The following is a 5,989-nucleotide window of genomic DNA, read 5'->3' on the forward strand; positions in this document are numbered from 1 at the left end:
TAGCGGGAAAAAATTGGCACGGAACCAATTTACTTTGGATCACTGTAACGCTGGGAGAGAAATCTTCACATGATTCCCCAGCGGTTCGCTTCTTTTTACACTTGCAGGTGAACTGTTGCTCACGTGGCGACCGCCTGGCAGCGAGCATGTTAGCTTGGGATGAGCGCGCGCAGGTGTGCTTATAAGCTCCTCCCCCTGATTGGTGGACGCTTTAATGAGGGAAGAAAGGCTCAGCTGCAACTTTAAGACGCCCCTCCCTCACTGCCGCCCCCACGCTGCTCCCCTCAATGGTCTTTCCCGGCTCGTCCTCTTCTTCCTCCTCCTCCTCTTCCTCTTCTCCTTCCTCCGGCGCACCGAACGCGCCATGACGCCGTGACCGCCGCGCGTGCGTGCAGCACCGGAAACCAAATGTCGTGGGCTTTGTGGCGCACGGGCGCGCGCGCGTGTTCGTGACCATGCCAGCAGCAGCAGCAGCAGCGGCGGTGATGCGGGGGGGCCGCGCGGACCCACCACTGACTGACTGACTGACTGACTGTCTCACCGTGGGGGCGGGGGGTGGTGGTGGTGGTGGGCAGCTTTTTTTTTTTTTTTTTTTTTTTTTTGTGGGGGGCGGGGGGGGTGGCGAGTACGTGGAAGCCGCAGTCGTCAGCCTCGTGAACGCGCAGGGAGAAAAGGTGAGCTGTGCGTGCGTTTGTGTGTCTGAGTGTCGCGCGCAATTGACCTACATTGTGCTCGGTGGACGCTCAAGGTGATTGTGTGCGTGCGTGACATTGCGGGGAAACGGGGGGGGGGGCATGATGTAATGCACTTGAGACAATAGCCAAGGATGCTTCCCCCCCCCCCCCAGCCCCCACCTACACACACATTTTTACAAACCATAATGCATCAAGCGGCTTGTCTCACACACACACTCACACATACATACACACACACACTACTGCCAGGCTGCCGGTGTGTGTTTTAATGAATGAACACACACACACACACACACACGAGCTCTGGAGGGGTGAATGGCTGCAGGCGAAGACGTCATCTCTTTTTTCACTTTGCACACACACACACACACACCCACTCAAGTGTAGATAAGGCTTGTAAGTGTGTGTGTGAGTGTGTGTCACATGTAGACATAAGTATTGACAGAGGAAGTGTAAATGTGGAGTGTGTGTATTGAGACGGTATAGCTCAGTTGGTAGAGTGGCCGTGCCAGCAACTTGAGGGTTCCAGGTTCGATCCCCGCTTCCGCCATCCTCGTCACTGTCGTTGTGTCCTTGGGCAAGACACTTTACCCCACCTGCTCCCAGTGCCACCCACACTGGTTTAAATGTAACTTAGATATTGGGTTTCACAATGTAAAGCACTTTGAGTCACTAGAGAAAAGCGCTATATAAATATAATTCACTTCACACTTCCCTTCCACACCAAACTCATCCAAGCACTGACTTTGCTCTGTGCACTCTTCAGTGTTGCGCAACAATGTTCCTAAATGGTTTATGGTTTTATTACTGGCAGTCAGGTGACCCGGGTTCGACTCCCTGCGGGAGCATCCCCGTATATGACGCTGTCATGTTCTCCCCGTGAATCAACGTGAGTGGAATGAATGAGTCCTGCGCCTGACAGATGACGACCGGTCTAAATCAGTGGTTGTCTAACTTTTTTTTTTTCACCGAATGACACCTCAGAAAGCTCTCCAAGTACCACTAAAACCGCCAACAATAAAATACAGTAGCGTAGTAGGCCTAAGTATTCATTAAAAACAAGACAGAGGTTTTATTTAAAAAGTATATTTCATATTTTTGGCCACTGTAACGTTACACACAGTTTGAACAGTAACACCGTGTTTGGATATGGGAAAATAAAACACTGTACTTTAATCAAGTGATTATTTGGCGTACCACAGTTGGAGAATCACTGGTCCAATGAGGACGATTCATTACAAGATGTGTGTCGATTCTTTCGTTGGCTTTTTGCTGACTTTACGGGAGCATCGATTTGAGGCTGAGCGTAACTGCGCTGCAAGGGATTGTGGGTCACACACCTTTCTTATATGGGAGGGCACTTGCATGTCTGGGACGCTCAGAAGCAGAAAAGGTTAACAGGTGTAGTGGGTTTGTATTTTTTTCTCATGAGTGGGCTCTTTGCAGAAAATGACCTTTAACCCCAGATACTTCATGTATCGCGTGTCGTATCGCACAAAATCAGTAGGCATGATTTTTGTCTTTTTAGGGAAAATTCACCCTAAGTCACAGGTGTCAAACTCAAGGGCCAGATGTGGCCATCATTTTATTCAGCCCTCGAAAGCCTGGAAATGATGTGTATCAATAAAGTACTGTAACTTTTCTTACTAATTGAATTATTTATTTCTATTTTGGGAGGGGGGAAAAAAAGTGTACTCCATAGAGATGTCCGATAATGGCTTTTTTGCCCATATCCGATATTACGATATTGTCCAACTCTTAATTACCGATTCCGATATCAAACGACACCGATATATACAGTCGTGGAATTAACACATTATTCTGCCTAATTTTGTTGTGATGCCCCGCTGGATGCATTAAACAATGTAACAAGGTTTTCCCAAATAAATCAACTCAAGTTACGGAAAAAAATGCCAACATGGCACTGCCATATTTATTATTGAAGTCACAAAGTGCATTATTTTCTTTAACATGCCTCAAAAAAGCAGCTTGGAATTTGGGACATGCTCTCCCTGAGAGAGCATGGGGAGGTTGGGGGTGGGGGGGGGGGGGGGGGGTGGCGGGGTTTAGGTGGGGGCGGGGGGTAGCGGGTAGCAGGGGTGTATATTGTAGCGTCCCAGAAGAGTTAGTGCTGCAAGGGATTCTGGGTATTTGTTCTGTTGTGTTACGGTGCGGATGTTCTCCCGAAATGCGCTTGTCATTCTTGTTTGGTGTGGGTTCACAGTGTGGCGCATATTTGTAACAGTGTTAAAGTTGTTTATACGGCCACCCTCGGTGTGACCTGTATGGCTGTTGACCAAGTATGCTTGGCATTCACTTGTTTGTGTGAAATGCCGTAGATATGTGATTGGGCCGGCACGCAAAGGCAGTGCCTTTTAAGGTTTATTGGCGCTCTGTACTTCTCCCTATGTCCGTGTACCACTGCGTACAGCGGCGTTTTAAAAAGTCATAAATTGTACTTTTTGAAACAGATACCGATAATTTCCGATATTACATTTTAAAGCATTTATCGGTAATATCGGACTGCCCGATATTATCGGACATCTCTAGTACTCCATGTACTGTATTTTTTGGAGTATAAGTCGCACTGGCCGAAAATGCATAATAAAGAAGGAAAAAAACATATATAAGTCGAAACTGGAGTGTAAGTCGCATTTTTGGGGGGAAATGTATTTGATAAAACCCAACACCAAGAATAGACATTTGAAAGGCAATTTAAAATAAATAAAGAATAGTGAACAACAGGCTGAATAAGTGTACGTTATATGAGGCATAAATAACCAACTGAGAACGTGCCTGGTATGTTAATGTAACATATTATGGTAAGAGTCATTCAAATAACTATAACATATAGAACATGCTATACGTTTACCAAACAATCTGTCACTCCTAATCGCTAAATCCCATGAAATCTTATGCGTCTAGTCTCTTACGTGAATGAGCTAAATAATATTATTTGATATTTTACGGTAATGTGTTAATAATTTCACACATAAGTCGCTCCTGAGTATAAGTCGCTCCCCCGGCCAAACTATGAAAAAAACTGCGACTTATAGTCCAAAAAATACGGTAATCGCAAATTATGTTAACTTAAATATTGTCTAATTATGCAAAAATGTATTATCAAACATTCAAACCATTTTTAAATAGAAATAAAATACTAATGATTTCAAAGCAAGTTATCCATCAAATTGTGCAATGTAAAAGTTAGGGTTGTACAGTATACCAGTATTAGTATAGTATCGCGATACTAACAAATCATATTCGGTATTATATCGCCTCTAAAAAGTACCGGTCCCCCAGCCCCCCCGTCGTCGTCACGTCGTGTCATTGCTGGTTTGCGAGCAGACGAGCATGTTCGGCGGCACACAATCACTGAGTACTTACAAGCCGACAATGTGTGTAGACAGAAAAGGGAGAACGGACGCATTTTGGCTTAAAAACTAAAGATACTGAAACAACGTGGTCGCATAATGATGCGGGTGTGGTTCTCCCAAGGATGCAGACGGCTTCGGACACAGCTTGCAGGTAGGAAAATGATTTATTTTAAATATAAATCATATGATGAATAAACAAAAGACATGCACGTAGCACAAAAGGCAAAACAAAAGGACTAGCGTGGGAGCTAGCAGGAAAAAATAGCATAGCATGAAATCTAAGTAGTCGTTATCAGTTGTATGGGAACAAACTACGAAGCCAGACCGAGTGAGGCCAGAGCAAAGACTAAATAGCCCTCTGATTAGCGCCCGGGCAACAGGTGCGCGTCCCGAACACTAACCAGAGGCAGGTGCGTACAATCTGCCGTCATGGCAACAGAAACAAACTAAACTCAAGGTGCTGAAAACACGTGACACAAACATAAACAAACTCTGATCCGGGCAGCGGATCGTAACAGATAAAGGTGAAGTTATAACACTGAAACGCCCTCAGGAAGAGATGCTTTAAGACAAGGCTTGCTAGCTAGCGGCTAAAGACCAGCCGCGGTCTGCAGTGTTTTAGCGACTTCTAAATCACTAATCCTGGTCTCCATGGCGACAAATTAAGTACGTTTCTTACAAGTATCATCCCTGCAAGACGAGGAATAGCTAAACATGCTTCACTACACACCGAACCTCAACGGCATCAAAATGTAAACATTGGTGAATATACACCTGATATCCACTGTAATGATACCAAGTACAGGAGCGTATCTAGTCGATACTACTATGATTATGTCGATATTTTTTTGCATCACATCTTCTTTCATTTCTTTTAAAACTTATATTATGTTTATAAACTCATCAAATATGTCCCTGGACACACGAGGACTTTGAATATGACCAATGTATGATCCTGTAACTACTTGGTATCCGATTGATACCCAAATTTGTGGTATGATCCAAAACTAATGTAAAGTATCAAACAACAGAAGAATACGTGATTATTACATTTTAACAGAAGTGTAGATAGAACATGTTAAAAGAGAAAGTAAGCAGATATTAACAGTAAATTAACAAGTAGGTTAATAATTAATTTGTCCTAATTTTGACAAAATAATAGAATGATAAATGACACAATATGTTACTGCATATGTCAGCAGCTAAATTAGGAGTCTTTGTTTGTTTACTTACTACTAAAAGACAAGTTGTCTTGTATGTTCACTACTTTATTTAAGGACAAACTTGCAATAAGAAACATATGTTTAATGCACCATAAGATTTTTTGTTCAAATAAAGCCAATAATGCAATTTTTTGTGGTCCCCTTTATTTAGAAAAGTACCGAAAAGTATCTAAATAATTTTGGTACCGGTACCAAAATATTGGTATCAGGACAACGTTAATTTTTGATAGCATTTAAGCTGGCAAGTGATTAACAGCGCTATCTTTCTTCTCTCAGAAATGAGCTGTGACACCTGTTGGTGAGTTGATCGAATTGTTAGCAATCATGTTTTATTACAAAGATTTTAATTTGAAACGCTAATGCGAATGTTTAAGGAACTTTACTAGGGTTTGTCATTATTACCAGTAATCGTTGCATGTCGTGGTATTGTTTATCGCCCAGCCGTAGCATAACTACTGACTTTCTGTTCAGTGCAAAATAAGCTTCAAAGTAAAAGCCTAGCAATAATAACTTGGATCCGACTCCTGTTTAGTTATTTTAGATTGTTTGTCATCGAAATGACAGATTAGCACATGTAAGAAAGCGTCATTGTCGTTGACGTTACCTTTTACCGAAAAGAAATCAACTTTGGGGCGGTATAGCTCGGTTGGGAGAGTGGCCGTGCCGGCAACTTGAGGGTTCCAGGTTCGATCCC

At 43.2% G+C, this 5,989-nt stretch overlaps 1 protein-coding gene across 2 annotated transcripts in view; it reads left to right on the forward strand.

The window, feature by feature from the left end:
• Positions 1 to 597: 597 nt before the first annotated feature.
• Positions 598 to 5,989, forward strand: part of ppfia2 (PTPRF interacting protein alpha 2) — a 167,832-nt gene continuing 162,440 nt past the window's right edge. For both annotated transcript variants that reach the window (XR_009815213.1, XM_061959630.1), the window contains exon 1: positions 598 to 674. The gene's annotated coding sequence lies outside the window, so the exon portion shown is untranslated. The remainder of the gene's footprint in view (positions 675 to 5,989) is intronic.

Source organism: Nerophis lumbriciformis, linkage group LG05 (genome assembly GCF_033978685.3).
Source record: "Nerophis lumbriciformis linkage group LG05, RoL_Nlum_v2.1, whole genome shotgun sequence".
NCBI classification, from domain to species: domain Eukaryota; kingdom Metazoa; phylum Chordata; class Actinopteri; order Syngnathiformes; family Syngnathidae; genus Nerophis; species Nerophis lumbriciformis.